This window comes from Adiantum capillus-veneris, chromosome 18 (genome assembly GCF_014529385.1).
Source record: "Adiantum capillus-veneris isolate H3 chromosome 18, ASM1452938v2, whole genome shotgun sequence".
Taxonomy (NCBI): Eukaryota; Viridiplantae; Streptophyta; class Polypodiopsida; order Polypodiales; family Pteridaceae; genus Adiantum; species Adiantum capillus-veneris.
Window position 1 is genome coordinate 77,927,564 of NC_140948.1, and position 16,815 is coordinate 77,944,378.

At 41.1% G+C, this 16,815-nt stretch overlaps 1 pseudogene; it reads left to right on the forward strand.

Annotated features, from left to right (window-relative positions):
• Window positions 1-3,360: 3,360 nt before the first annotated feature.
• Window positions 3,361-4,278, forward strand: LOC147435918 (uncharacterized; annotated as a pseudogene).
• The last annotated feature ends 12,537 nt before the right edge of the window (window positions 4,279-16,815 follow it).

The following is a 16,815-nucleotide window of genomic DNA, read 5'->3' on the forward strand; positions in this document are numbered from 1 at the left end:
GGTGAGATATCACTTCATACACACTCTTTTGGAAGAGGGACAACTAAAGCTAGGAAAGGTGCATACAAGTGAAAATCCTGCAGACATGTTTACAAAGGTGGTCAACAAGGAGAAGTTGAGCTTTTGCTCATCTTCAATCGGCATTCAAGGATAAGAAGCCAGAATGGAAAGCAGTCACAGGTTTGGTTTGGAGATCAGTCTCCAAGTGGGAGATTGTTAAGTATGGAGCCTGATTTACCCTTGTAATTTTCTGTGGTAAAAGCGCACATTTGTAAGGCTCCCATTATGAGGAGAAGCCATCGTGCGTGAAGGAAAATCACTCACCGGAAACCAAAATTTTCACGGACAAGAATCAGGGGCAACTTTAAAGGCCTCGGGGGCGCAGCCCCCGAGACTTTTTTTTTCGCCGGAATATTCTTTTTCGCCATAATATTATGGTCGGACGGCGGTCGGAAAGTGGTCGGAAAACAACCGGTCGGTTGGCCGGTGGCCGGTAGTCAATGGCCGATGGCCGGTGGTCGGAAGTCAAACGCCGGTGGTCGGTGGTCGGAAGTCAATGGCCGCTGGCCGATGGCCGAATTCAATGGCCGGTGGTCGAATTCAAAAGCGGACTTGTCTTCTCAAGGGCGGCCACACATGGGCGGATTGGAGGGTCCGATTTGGACTTATTCACACAAGGGCGGCTACACATGGCTGTCTCTCATAAGAGAGAGCAGCCCTCTTGGCCTATAAAAGGAGGCCATTTCTACACACATTTCATAGTATGAAGTTGATGCAACAAGGTGAGTGTGAGGTGGTGAGAGTGAAGCAAGGCGGGAGCTCCATTAAGGGTATAATCCCTTTGTAAACTACTTCTTGTTTTGAAGTACTAAAGCCAGCTTTCCCGTGGACGTAGCCCACATTGGGTGAACCACGTATATCGTGTGTACTCTCTCTCTCTCTCTCTCTCTCTCTCTCTCTCTACTCTATAATCTCGTGTATATAAATCTGTCTCTCTCCATTAAGTAATCTACTCAATTATATATTTAGCTACGTCTTATTTCCTAACAGATTTTGGTGCTAAGCCAAGAATTAAAAAAATTATTAACAACCCATGTGCAAAAGAAGATTGTTTTGAGATAAGCAATCCATCAGTGCAAGAGGAAACAAAGCATGTTGACAAAAAACAAATATTGGACTCTAGTGATGATGACATGCATGATTTGACAAAAAACACCATCATCCCTTGGATTTTAGGTAGCAAAACATGATGCAGACTACAACACCTGATAAATAATAGCAAGAAAATCAAACAGGTGACCAAGCTTCCGCAGGTTTATGATGGTGACATTGCCTTTGAGCTACCCCCGTTGAAGAAGGTTGTAAAAGGATGTAGCAAAAATTTGATTGTCATCTTTGGATTAGGCCGCATAAAACTAACATGTCCATAAATTGTAGTGTTAGGCTTAGTTATTTCTTGGGCTCCTTAGTTTGTCACAGAGTTCTTGGCCCGTATTATTTGAACAACACCAAGCTCAATGTGTCCTTCTTTCATGGTTACCTAAATAAGCAAGTAATCAAATGACTTCTATGTGAAGACAAAAACCTACGTATCACTTGTCATTATTGGAAAAAAGTTGTTTTCTGTGAGAGTCCTTGTTCTTGCAAAGTGTACTACATTTTTCCCTAAGATCCAAAGCTTACGAGAATGATGATTCACATAGGTCACCACTTGCATAAAGTTCAAGGAGATACGTCAAGAGACACAATAGAGAGAATACGAAGATGGTTGCAAATGTCTTGAAGGTGAATAGAAGCCGTGGACCAAGAAGAGTTCAGATGATTGTTGCCAGACAATTATTGGTTGACACTATTGTTGGTTCAAATGAACTAAAAATGGGGCGTCAGAGCTCTCAAATATATTGGAAGAAATGATTTCACTGGTTCAGAATCAAAGGTAAAACATTTAACATTTAGATTTTTCAGTGCAATAAGGTTATTTCATTTTTGACTTGTTTTTTATAGATTTAAGATAATGGTAGCCACTGAGAAAAGACAACAAGACTCGATTGTTGGGGATGGGTTTGACCACATTATGATTTTGAAGAAGAAATGTCACTCTCCTTACTTTCATGGAAGTTTTTTCCCTGGGTAAGGTGGGACAAATGATAAGTGCTACTTCTTTAAGATGTCAACAAAAGGTCCAGGGTGGTCTCGTATAGACCTTGTCAATTGCATGCGTTGAGGAGGAGATGGAGATTTGAGTGCGGCTTCAGTACATTTTGATCACACACACAAAATAAATGGATGGGCAACTATATCATGCTCTATCTATGATGCAAGGTAGTTTTTTTAAGTGTTGTAGCATTTGGTTATTGCATCATTTGCAGAATTGTTGTGGCTAAGATTTGTCATTTTTTTTAGTTTGAAGGGATTGATGGTTATAGCGGTTTGTGACACCAAAGAGGAGGATACAGACACACAAGTCTTGTTTTGGAGATATCTTAATGATGTGTTGGCTCAAGAAGGTTATCAATCAGCAGAGTTTGCAGGCTTTATGGTTGATGAGGCTATAGAAAATTGGTCTGCCGTGCGTACAATTTTCAATGGAGGGCCAAATAACGTCATGATTGGAAGGAAAAGGTCTTGTCTCTTCCATTTGGAGCAAAGTCTACAGAAACATCCTAAAAAATATATAGCCAAAGAAAAGTTTAGTATCCACAAAGACATGTGTTAGACTTGGTGAAAATCAAGGACAATGGGTCTGACAATGAAGCAAGCAGAAGCAATTAGAAGATGGTGGTCAGATAATGCTACAAGTGAGAATATCAAGTCATTGGAGAAATGGTTCAAGTGGTGGGAGACAAGGATATCTCACTGGGGTAGACTACATAATGAAGTATGATACAATCATGAGCCTCACTTTGACCTTCTCTATTTTTTATTTCATTGATTCAAATTTTTTTGTTGGTGGAATGCAGATATCTATGAGTCCTTGGGAAAAAGCTCAAATTCCTAGTACCAGTTTGTGAGAGACTATTCACGCATCTTGGCTTGCTAGCGAAGGGGGTAGCAAAAAAATTCCTTGTATGATGCATGGGTCACTGATGTCATCAATGCTTACATTCAATGCACAAAAAAACATGTCTCTGATTGGTAAATACATAGGGCTTGGTCCGGATATGCAAACATCTCTAGAGAGATCAAGAAATAAAGTGGAAACTCGTAGCCCACTTGTGCTGGCACGTGCTCTCCAAGGGCAGCACTCTCGGAGGCACACCATTTTATGGGAAACCTTTATTGCATGGAGATAGGGAAACCGTGCAAAGAAAGAAGGCTAGAGGGTCTGCAGAAATAGCTTCTCATAAGCCTTATTATGTGATGGATTCTAGACAACGAAAAGAGCATGGATGACCACATAAGATTTTGTTTGATATGGACATGAAGCAAGAGGGACAAAAATTAATGTGAATGCAGATTCCACATATGGGGAGATTCATGCAAATAATGACATAAGAGATGACATTGTACCCTCTATTAGTGAATATGTTATTGGTGATTTTGAGATTGTTGTGCCAAGGGGTCATTAGGCAATCAGACCCTCAAAATGTCTCTTGTAAGTGATTTGGTGTGCTTGAAGGGAGAAGACGTGAGAATGTCATGTAAAGCAAGTCTCCAAAACTTGTGGCCCCATGGTTTTGGGGAGAGAGAACTTACAAAGACCAGAGGCAACACCAATGGATGTGGTTTTGTGGCCATGATGTGCAGCACACTGAAGTTGTGGCCGAACAAGTATTGCTACCACCAGAAAGGCCAACAACGTGGCTAGTAGAGAGTGGAACAAGTGTATCAAAGGAAGAGTATGTTGGTTTGCTAGGGGCACGTTTTGTGAGTAGAGATCCTACTCCAAAAGTTATCAAGAAAGGGGAGACAGTGGCAACCTCTAGGAAACGTAGTAAAAAATGGAGGTCCGGTGTCTCTAAGAAGGCAAGTAAATGCATGGAAGTAGGCGCACGTATGGAATATTGTTTTTTGCAAGAGATAATTTTGGTGCCTGATCGTCATGTCGTGTTCAATATATTAACGCAAGATGTATATGATCTGCATGTGGCTATGGAGCCCTACTACACATGCCCTGATTTTCAAAGACGGGAGAAAGCAACAAAATATTACTTGGCTTGTAAGCACCTATACTTTGTCTACACACAGATTCTTAGGTTGGATGGTAAGCAACATATGATTACACATCAACCAACACTACGCCCTCAAAGAAGTAGAGAAGAAAGAAATGCCCAATAGTTTGCACAATTTGTTTTGACATTTTGGTGGGTGATCTGTACACTTTGTGAGGCCTCATTTTGGCATTTCCTAGTAAAACAATCTCCTCAATGGCATGCTTTTTGCCTTGTTCTATTTGGTACGCTGAAGATTAATGCTTTTGGCGGATCTTTATTTGAAATCATGGTAGTGCTTGTAGCATGTGCAAAATTGTTTTTGAGTATTTAACTTTGACATGTGCAAAAATAGTACTTTTTTAGTTGAAGCCTTGTAGGTTTCTTTACAAGAATGACATACATAGAAGTTCCTGTTGGGTTGTAGTTCTTTTTCTAATACACTAATGTTGTTGTTGTGAAGGGATTGTACATGTATCAAACTTGCAAAGATAGATAAAACTTAAAAACATCTAAGTGAACACTCTAGTTTGAGCATGCAACTTAGAAAGACCTAAATTATGTGAGAAAGCTCCAAATGAAAAGCTTTCAAAAAATTGACACTCCTCGACTATGAGGTAGAAGAGATAAAGCTTTACTCATTAGTCAATTTTGTTTAGCAGGTAGAGGATCTATTTCTACCCTACGACATCTTTCCAAGATGGATGACTAATCCATTTGATACTTGGGAGACATAGCTGCCGCAAGCATGTCTGCTCTTTAGTCCATTTCATTCTCCCAAGTCAAGTGACAAATTCTACTTGGTGTTTGAGAGATGTCGTCATTACAAACATGATTCAGTATGCATATTATTAATTTGTGCACAATGAAAAGAGAACTAATCTTATAAGACAAAAGCATTGGTCATTTAAAAGAAATTTGTACATTTGCTTACGTTAATGTGGCATTGTAAGCATTGACAAGGTTCATACTATCCTTAAGCTATATTCCTTGCATCCATCTAGCATCTTCAAAATTATATTTTTTGAACTTAATAAGATACCATTGAATAATCTTACCATGTCATAGTACCTTATCTTTATGTCGAAGGATAGCTTCGGATTGTAGCACCTCTTCTTGGTCTTTGATTTTAGGAGGATGCTCAATAATTGGTTCACTTGGTGGCTCTCCTTTGTAGGGCTTAAGTAGGGTCACATGAAAGGCATTGTGTATGAGCCAATGGTTGGGCAACTTGAGTTGATAAGCCATCTCATTGATGGGCTTCAAGATTTGGAAAGGACCATAGTATCTTTTTGCTAACTTAGCATAATACTTTTGATGGCCCGTAGGATTTTTGCTCGTTGTTTGCCTCAATCGAGCGTTGGGAAATTTTAGTAAGACCCAATCATTTTCTTTGAACGTTAAGGCCCTTTTGTGCTTGTCAGCAGTAGCTTTTTTCCTTTGTTGAGAGATGGATATAGCCTCCTTAATCTTTTGAAAAAACTCTTGTAGGTCACGAGTATACTCATCGATAGCGAATATTTTCCCATGTACTTTAAGTAGCAAGAGACTTTTAGGTCTTCCTTCCATTATTTTAAAAGGTGCTTTTCTCGTAGAAGTATATACAATATTATTGTAGGCATACTCTACAAAAGGTAAGTACTTTTCCCATTGTGAGCGTTGGTCTACTTCGGTAACATAAGTCTTCAGTAGATTGAGTATCGTAAGATTGGCTATCTCACTTTGGCCATTCGTTTGTGGGTGATAGGGCGAAGAGAAATTCAATATGGTACCTAGATTTTCAAAGAGACCTTTCCAAAAATTGTTAGTCATTCTAGGATCTCTATCTGACACGATGGATGTTGGTAATCCATGGTGTTTGAAAATATGTGATATGAAGAGAGTTGCCACTTGGTGTGTCTTAGTAGAATTTTTGACAGAATAAAGTGTGCTTGCTTACTAAACCTGTCGACTATTGTCCATATTCCCCTATTCCCATGGATAGACTTGGACAATCCAAAGATGAGGAATCCCTATCCCCAAGCGAATACTTTCACGCGAACAAGAAAATGAGCAAGCACATACAATAAAAAGAGTAGATGAACACCTTAAAATCATAGAGAATATGGTAGCAAAGTAAAGTGGTTGCATCACTTGCACATCTTGGAAATTCAGAGAACACCATGGAGTACAAACTCTGTTTTCCCTTGATCCCTCTATTTCACTATCAACATAGGAAACATAAGAGTACAAACTTCGTTTTCCCTTAATCCCTCTGTGTTCACTATTCACTATCGTTGCTATTCACAAATGTTTCCTATTAACATAGGAAACATTTGCCTCATTGCACATAGTGATAACCTCTTGAATTAATTCCACTACCATAGTGCTCCCTAAATCAAACATGATCTGAATTTCTATTCTTACCTTTGATCGCTACTAACAACCTTTCCATCCATACACATTATATTGTGTGTGTGTGTGTGTGTGTGTGTGTGTGAGAGAGAGAGAGAGAGAGAGAGAGAGAGAGAGAGGTGGATAGGTACAGTAAATACAAAACAAAAGTAATGTTAAAAAACTTTACACAACATGAGAAATCCTTCAATAATGAAAAATACGTTATGTAAAAATATAGCTCTCTCATAGCTCATACACATATATTCCTATATTTTGATAGAACAACATTGAGAACTCTATATTATGTTGCAATAATGTCCCCATTCAAATTTTCACCCTTAGTTCCATGTTGCTACAACACAAGTCAAATTGATTATAGTTGTTCCACATAGATGCATGACAAGATACATATACAACGATCACATTGCATCCACATTTGCAGGATAGTTCTAACTATGCATAACACAGAGATGAGATGCTTTAAGTAATGGTTTGAATTTCATTTTGGAACATCTGGAAGGTTCATCGCCTTCATGTTCTCAACAAATCTCCATCTTCTACTCATGAGACTCTAGCTATGATTTGGATCGACTTGATACACACTCCTATATTGTAGTTGGGTTCATTCAACTCTACATTTAGACCAAGTCAATATAGACTCCATACTTTTATTAGGCGATGGGTTAATTTGAGAAAGTTAAATAACGAAAGGATACTCAAAGTTCTGGCAGACATAATGGCTCTTCCTCACTCACATTAGGCAGAATCTTAGCAAATTTTCTCACAAACTTCTGCATTTTGATAACTTATCTAAAGTTCTATGCATGGATTCGAAATCAATATGCATAAGATTTCGATTGATTTTTCATGGATTTTGCTAGTCATCATGGCAAAGATCTACAACTAATTGAAGCAGGTGGGAAAAAAATGTGTAACCCAGCCCTTCCCTTGTCCGAACCACCCCTCATGATTGTCCTCGACCCTTGCTTGGTTGTCAGATTGCCCTTGTACGTGTCCTCTACCCCATTCTCTCTACGCATTCTACTTGGTCTATGCTTCCTTATATTCCGGTTCAACAGGGTATCTCCACAAGATGCCCTGAAATAAAATGATTTCCAAAATTGTAATGGACATGGAGACCTCAATCCTTCGCCTACCCTACCATTGCGTGAACGTGTGATCCATAGGCATTTGAACCATAACGGGTCTCAACCTTCACTTCTAGGCATGAGTGGGATTCAACCTTCTTCTAGCCGTGAGTTCCCACTCAGTGCCCTCCACTTTCACCACTTTTTGCACACAATGCACCACCTGCATCCTTGATGCTCATGCTCATGCTCATGAGAGAGAGAGAGAGAGAGAGAGAGAGAGAGAGAGAGAGAGAGAGCATTGTGTTGATAGTGCCTTGCTTGCACCAAATGCATGATGGCGTGCCTCAGACTGTAGTTGTGTTGGCTACAAGCTCACGGCCTAAACCCCGATGGACGCTGTTTTGTCTCCTTTGCAGCAAAAGCAAACACAAAGACGCAAAAATCTACTAAAATGCTATTAAAGCTAAGAGAGAGAGAAAGTTGTAGCCGCAAAAAAAAAAAAAAAAAAATCTTCCTCAAGTTTGCTCTTGTATCCTTAACGAATCACACACCAGCGTGCGGTCACTAAAGAAGGCTCTCTATAGAATGTGGTTACGAAGGAAGCTATGAAGGCTGCGAATGTGAACAAATACATGGAAAAGAGAAAACAACTAAGGTACCGCCCACATGCAGGGGGGGTAATTTGTAAGATGAAAAAAAGAAAACTAAATATTGTGGTGTTCACACGAGGTGAAAGGTGTTATAGTTATTAAAAGAGGGGGCGGAGGGGGGGGGGGGACGGACGGACGTGCGGTTAGGTGTAGTTGGCTCACCCCACTACAATGAGAATTAATTTGGACACTTGGGAATCTTAACTTTTGCATTGTAAAGGTAAACTTCATCTAGGTTTTCCATCTCCAAAACGTTTACACCTTTTTTCGATGTGTGCAGCCTTCATTTCCCTCTCCTTCAAAGGATGAAAGGAAATGAATGAAACATTTTTTTATTCTCTTTTTTCAAGCTTTGTCTTTTTCCTTCCAATTTTTCAATCTTTAAGAGTTGACTTGCTTTGCAGCTTTTTATATTGAACATACACTTTACAGGCTCTCTCAGCCTCTAATATGCTCTTAGAACAACCCACACACCGATATGCGGGCCCGAAGAGAAGCAACAATTTAATGGGATGATATTATAAATTATCAGATCTTCGCGAATAGGAATTCCCTCTATCATCATCGTGAGGTTTCTTGGGCCTCCTCAACATCAAGACAATGACGCTCTTGCATATTCTGCATGCAATGTCATCCTCCCTCCTAATTAGGCCTTTGCCTCTTTCCATGGCTGATTATGTAGTACCCAGTCTTCGCCTTGTTCTTAACTCATGCAGAAATTTGTGATGAGTAATTTTCCCTCCAGCTTTCAATTTTAATGCTTTGCCTTTTGTGCAATGATGCGAGCCTTTGCTGATTTACCAACTTTTTAGTTATGGCGCTCTTGTGCACTGCACCTAATGCAGGCAAAGCAGTCAACAATGAAGAAGGCACTGAGGTGGTGCCACCGTGCCACTACTAGTAATGGAGGAACGTGCAGCTTAAGGCTTGCCGATGACGAGCTCCTATGGATATTGTATTCAAACCAAGCTATGGATTATTTATTCTCCTCTAGCTAGATTCATTGCGCACTGACGTGCGAGCATTTCCACAGCACAAGAATCCCCACAGAAACCTTTTTGTAGATCGTTTGCTCGCGTTCTCCCTTGAAATTCTTGCACGTACTCTCATATGATCGTCACCATAATGGCCTACTATAATGTCATCTTTGTCATAATAATCAATATCTAATTCTCCTAAATGATTTTCTCATGTTAAACTGATCATTTAATATGGGGAAGTGCCAGGCGAGAAAAAGCTAGAATATTGGTTAAGCTAGCAGACCGGCCACAGTAGAGATCCAAAGGAGGGAAAATAGGGATCCAAAGGGGGGGGCATCTGCAAAAGAGCCATGTGCAACAATGGGCTAAAAAGACCCTAAGGTTCAGCCCATTAAGACTTCCAAAATGCTAAGGTTCCAAAATTCAAAGGTTGTGTCCAAAGGTCAAACCTAGGGGCTTTGTCCCCCTTAATCTTGGCAGGCTTCCTTGAAATTAGGGATTCTTACAAGGCCCATGGAGAGTCCATTTTTTTCCTAATGAGCTACCAACGATTGTTCGTGCTCCAAAAAAGTGAACACCCCTGTCACTTCAAGGTTTATATGGATCAACTTTGAAGAAGTGTGTACACCTAATTAGCACCCTAGGTGCTGGTAGCCAATCGGAGCTCCTTTTCAATCTTAATTAGCACCCTAGGTGCAGGTAGCCAATCGGAGATCCTTTTCAATGAGAGAATTGTGGGTGCTTTTAAGGTTAAAAGATCCATAAAACAAGGATGCCCACTTGCCCCTCTAATGTTCACCATTGGATCCCACCCTGTGCTTACATTACTGGAAGACAATGTTGCTAAAGGAGAGATTCAAGGATTGTCTCTACCGAATAACGGCCAACTGCTGGGAAATCTTTTCACGGATGATTCCTTTCTCTTTCTTAAAGCTTTCCCCGAGGTTATCAAAAAAGATCTTGAAATTGTGCAAACGTTCACCTTAGCCTCATGGTCGAAGTGTAGTATTGAAAGATTGAGATTGATCTCTCTCTCTCCGAGAAAGACTCGTTTGATCCGTCTATGTGTACCCGAGAGATAGTGTCAAAAGGGAAGATTTTTCAACACCTGGGAGCCTCTCTAGGGCTAGACATTTCTCACAAGTAGAGATTCTTGTGGCTTATGGAGAAAGTCAAGATTAAGATGTGAAGGTGGGATTTCATGCTTCTTCCCTTCCTAAGCAAACTCAAGGCTATCAATTCTTTCATGCTACCTTATATAGCCTTCAATGGTCCGCTGCTTAAGCTAGCTAAATGTTACTAGAAAGAGTTCTTGAAACCAGTAAAGAGATTTCTTTGGAAGAAAAACACTAAAAACACAATATGTTGGAGAGGGGGAATGGGGAACATGCCCAACACACAAACAAAGGCCTCCTTATACCTCAGATCTCAAAGCACCCCTATCCTCTCAAACACACCTTCAAAACACGCACAGCTTGCTAGCAGATCTCCACATGCACCTCACTTAATAACACACACCGTTGGTAGTACTATAATCGAACACGCCTATGCCACAATGTTAAATCCTTTCCCTTCAACACAGACCTCTCTCTCTCTCTCTCTCTCTCTCTCTGCAAATTCACACACCGATGGCTCGAGGCGCACACACACTCATACGCGACACCGCGAATTGCACAAGAGCATAAGACGAGAGCAGGGGGGAAGGGGGAATCAACATCAAGAAGCGGGCAATGTTCCTTCACTGTACTCAAGATGATCCAATACAACCGGCTCCGTCAGCACAACCTCGACGAGCACCCAAAAAACCCCAGATCTCGACGTCCTTCATTTTGACACCGTTCTGATGGTGGAGATTCTTCCTTTGCTTCTTTGCCGCCATGCACACGCAAGAGCTTCCTCTCCTCAAACTTTCTTCCCTCCTCGATGAGCCAAAAACCCTTGAGCGTCCAAACAAAAAAACCCTCAAAGTTTGTCGCGTTCACTTGCCAAAAAACCCTCCTTCGTAAAAGAAACCCAAGTCTCTCTTTTTCTTTTTTCCCCTCTTGCTCTTTTTTTTCCCCAAAGGGCAACAACGGCGCCGTCGTTGCTGCCTTCTCTCTTTGGCCAAAAAAATGTTCTCTCTTTTTTTTTCCTTGAGCCAAACCCTTCAACTTTCGTTTTTCCAAAAAAGGTTTCACACCAACAGCTCGGCTCGGTTGCATATCTTTGTGAACTCACTTAAGCTTATTTTATTTCCCTTCACTTTTTGACTTTCTAAAAGAAACACTTTTTGACTTTCTAAAAGAAACCCTTAGTGTTATGTTGGGTTAAGAAGACTTTCTTTGTTTGTTTTAAGTGCACGACGAAGACTTCCCTTTTGTTTCACATAGTGACATGTCTTTGCATTCTATGGTGAAGCTTCAACTTGCATAGTTTTAGTAAATTTTACACACAAACACACAGGGTAAAGTAGCCACTCGTAACCCATGTGCTTTTTAAAAGTCATATATGTCCCAATTTAGAGACAAAATTTGAAATATATTAGGAATCTTTCTTATGTGTCAACTTTTGATTTGTTGAAAATTGTCCCACTATTGGGCTTGAGTGTCTCTAACCTTTAAAAGACCTCAAAATTTAAACTTTCTCAAATTGACTTCCCAAATTGAATTAAAAAAATATCACTCTATAAATTCTATACACAATGACACATATATTAATTAGTTCTTTTTATTTCACCTTTCATTTAACAACTTCACATGGTTTTACATTTATTGCATTTTATAGCTTGATTCCAGTTAGTGTTAACGTTCCAAAAAGTCTCTTTTATTAAGCGGCTGCTGATCGAGTTTCCTCCTCACAAAGAAGAAAATCGGAAATACTAGCAAAACAATTGAGATTTGTAAAGTTTTTGGACGAATTTCTCACATATTTCATCGGTTTTTCTTCTTTTTACCATGGTTTGCAGCTAGCTAGTCTTATTTTCAATCGGCTTAAGACTAAGCTGAGGCAATCCTTTCCCAAACACTGATACGAGTTTAATTCAACCTAACAATTTTATCACTTTTTTATTGTTTTTGAAAGCCGTCGTGACCCTTTCACTTGTTAACTTTGGAGCTCTACCCCCTTATTTTTAGCCTTTACAAATAATAGCCAAGGGGCTTTTTTAAACCCTCATTCTCCACATTGCCGGTGCCTTGTGCACTAATTCTTGAGTTGCAAAAAGATACTGAAGGTCGCCGACCCGAAGTCCGAACTTGCCATCGTTCACCACAGTTGAACCTTGCCGAGGCTGCAAACCAGGGCTGCAAAAATCAAGAAAATCACCTGGTGTTGACTTGCCGGCACTTGTCATCAAATTCCCACCTAGCAAAACTCGATCACCGCAACTCCGATCGTCGCACCATTAATTTTTTGTCAACTTCACGTAACATGATCCTCCGTCTAGAACTTGGTGAAAGTTCAAAACCCATCGGATGGCGTGTCTTTTGATGTTGCTAAGTGGACACACACTCGACCCTTGGCTAATTTTCAACTAGCCATAACTTGCCCGTCTGAGCTCCAAACGCCAACCCAAAAATACCGGCATGCTCTAGCTCTAGCTTTACGTGTGTTTCCAATGATTCCAGTCTTGACCACCTGTCTGGGCAGTCGAGGATCTGCAAAGCATTCCATCTTTGGACAATCATAACTTTCACACCGGGACTCAGTTTGAGGAGCCGTCTAGACCAACTTGCAGAGCATCTAGAAGACCATATTCTAGAGCACCAAATTAGCATTTTGGGCACCTTTACTTGTCACTCCAATTGGACCATTTTGGCAAAAAAAACCGCGTTAGACATACACTTCCACCATTATTTTCCTAGCTAGGTTCTCCACATTGGCCTTGGTCCCTTGTCCTACACCTGCTGGCACCCATGGCTTGGCATAGAGCACTTCCCTGCATAGGCTGCCAACATTGGTTGTACCATCATTGCCCACCTCCTTGTTGAACATTCATGTTCAACCAAAAGTATCCTTATTGAACTTGAAACTTGCAACACTTTGCAAACACCCAAGCACGTTGGAAAACACATCATCATATGTACAACATGTAAATATGTACAAAACTGTATGTTTGTTATGCTTGAGTCCCTTCAAGTGGGTTGCCCAACCCCCCTGGAGACAATCCGATTCACATCGAACACCACCCCTCTATCAAAGTACAGCTTGAGCTGCACACCATTTACCATGTGCCTGAGAAGCTTACCATTAACTCTCACCAACTAATAGGTCCCAATCGAAAAGGCCTTTTGCACTTTGTACGGACCCGTTCATTTCTTCTTGAACTTCTTCTAGAAGGTGAAGTACAGGTAGCTCTCATACTTCATTACCAGATCCCCTTCTACTATCTTCTTTCTTGGAAAACTTTCATTGACTTTGGCTACTCGTCTTTCTCGCTGCTTCACGTAGTAGTCTGCTGTTGCTTCTCTATCTATCTGCAATGCCTCAAGGCCGAAATCCCGTTTTGTAAGATAGCTTGTAGAGTGGCATTGATGCGCCACATAACTTTCAAAGCACCCAGTTGTGCATGCACTGATAGCACTGCCTCCTTACCATAAACCAGCTAGAATGGAGTAAAGTTGGTGGCCACTTTGTAGGACGTCATATAGGCCCATAGACACTTCTCTAGATTGATCTCCCATTCGGTCTCCTGCTTATACACAGACTTCGTCAGCATCTTGATAATTTGTCCATTGGCACCCTCCACAAAACCATTGCATTGGGGATGATAAGGTGAGGAAAATTGATGCTAAATCTTTAGTTTTTCCACCAATGCTTGCATAAGATTGCTTTTGAAACCTTGGCCTCTATGAGATATGAGTACCAACGGCACTCCAAAACGGGAAAATGTAATAAAAAACAAAGTGGGCTATAATCTGTGCATTTACCTCCTTCACAGCTTTGGCCTCAACCCACCTGGTGAGGTAGTCGATGGCTACCACAACATACTTCTTACCACTTGTAGATTTAGGAAGTGGACCGATGGCATCCAGACCCCACTTCTCGAAAGCATTCTGAGCAACAATGGCTCCCTATGATTTGGCTACCAAACGCCTCTCTCCTATAGTTTGGCATTCATGGCAGGTCTTGCACCAATAGTGCACATCCCTCACTATTGAAGGCCACCAAAAACCCTCTCTCAACACTCAAAACAATACTTGAATTTTCCCCTGGTGTTCGCTTTACACATGACATTGCTCCAGCACCAAGTTAATCTTTTCTTTATAGAGCACTCTCCTCAGTACCCTGTCTCTGGCATAGGTCATTAGGTCTTCACCCACCACTGTAAATTTGCGAGCTTTCTGAACTATCCTCCTCCTCTGCAGTTTAGAAAAACCTTGAGGACACTGCCCTGCATTCAAAAAAATTTCCACTTACTTCAATGACTCCCTACCTGTGTATGTGGCTGGGGCCACATATATACCTGTGATATGTACTTGCACCTTACTGCTTGCTAGCTGATCTGCCTCTTGGTTGTCCTCTCTCTTCACATGCTTGAATTGGATTTCCCCAAAGAACTTCAACAGCTTTTTGATGGCAAAGAACCAATGCTTTAAGGAATCTCGCTTTACCTGCCATTGGCCTAACAATTGTTTGATGATCAATAACGAATCACCTTTGACCACTAACCTGGAAATTCCGAAAACGCATTGTTTCAAACCTAGATGGAGGGCGAGATATTCTGCTTCATTGTTGGTATGAACATCCTCCAGATCATAGGATTTTGAGAATATTACATTGCCACTTGGATTGTGTATCACCACACCTCCACCAGCTTTCTTTATCACCCTCCTATACGCACCATCAAACCACATGGTAAAAGCTCCCACCAGGTCTGGCTCCTCTCTAGCTTCATCTTATACCACTCTTGGATAAATTGGCAAATCAACGGCCTTGCTAACCAAAATGTCTGCCAAATGGGATCGAATTGTATGGTCAATCTTGAACTCGAACTCAAATTATTGTAACTTTATCACCCACTTCATGATCCGCTTCCCTGGCTCTAAGTGTAACACCACTTTAGGCAATAGATTGTTAGCCATCAATACATAACACTTACGTACAATTAGGTGCACTTTGAACTTCCTACAAGAAAAAACCAATGCCATGACCCACTATTCCGCTTTAGTGTAAGTCACCTCTCCAGGACTTATGACCCTGCTTTCACAGTAGATAGTCTTATAGCTCCTTTCTACCTTTTGCAGTAACACCACCCCAATATCCACTGTACCTACCGTCATTGCCACATAGAAATCATCCTCTTGGATTGGAGGGCATACAGTTGGCAACTGAGACAAAATTTCTTTCACCTTGTCAAAAGCTTCTTGAGCATCCTCATCTCATTCAAATCCATGCACCTGTTGAGCCCTCTTTTGGAGAGGATACACATACTATGACAGCATCCAAAAAAAACACGACAAATACTTTAGCTTATGTACAAAGGAGGCCAAGCCTTGCACGCTAGAGGGAGGCTCCATCAAAACTAGCGCCTTGACTCTCTCCGAATCTGCCTCAATTCCATTTTGTGACACCACATGGCCTAGTAGTTGAGTTTGAGGTTGTGCTAGCTTGCACTTCTTAGGGTTTAACTGACCTCCTTCTTTGTCCAGCCTTTGAAAACTTAGCCAGAGCTTTGACAAATGATCCGCCCTTGAGCTATAACATCCAATGTCATCCATGCAAACTCTAATGAACCTGCCCAAATAGGGACCAAACACCCTATTCATCCAGTCTTGGAAGGTGGCATAGGCATTCATCAAACCAAACGGCATCCTGCGATAGGAAAATTAACATCCCCATGGAGAGATAAACGTCGTCTTCAACTAGTCTTCAAGGGAAATCCCTATTTGAAAGTACCCTGAAAATCCATCCATAATAGAGTACCTCTCATGACATGCCACCTCATTTAAGATTTCATCTTGGAATGGCAGCGGGTAGTGGTTTCTCTTAGTCGCTACATTTAATGGCTTGTAGTCGACGCACACCCGTCATTTCCCTTCTTCTTAGTGGTGATGGCCACCAGAGAAAGCCACTCCGACTCCTTCACGGGGTATATGATACCTGCATCTAACAATTGGTTAATCTCCTGCCAAAGAGCCTCCTTTTGAATCTCCCCTAACCCACTTAGCTTTTGCACCTTTGGTTTGCACTCTTCTTTAAGAACTATCTAGTGCTCTACACCCTTTTCTCCTCGTAGATCCTCATACTTCGTCGCAAATACATTTGGAAAAGAGGCACACAGCTTGGCATAGCCTTCTCTCTCTCTTGCCTGGTCAAATCCTTGCTTAGCATAGCAATTACCTCCCCCGCACCTATGCCATGGACCTCTAGTTGCACCTCTTCTTTTGAACGGGAGCCTTCAACAATGATCCCAAATAAGTCGGCATCTATCTTTAGCATATCACCCTCACTTTCCTCTTCCTCCGTATCCATGTAGCCCTCGTCATAGGTTGTCTCAGTTTCGTATTCATAGCTTGTTGAATCATCTTCATCTTTCTTTACCTTGGGGTGAAAATGGCTCTCTTTGTTCTTTAAAACAAGCACCACT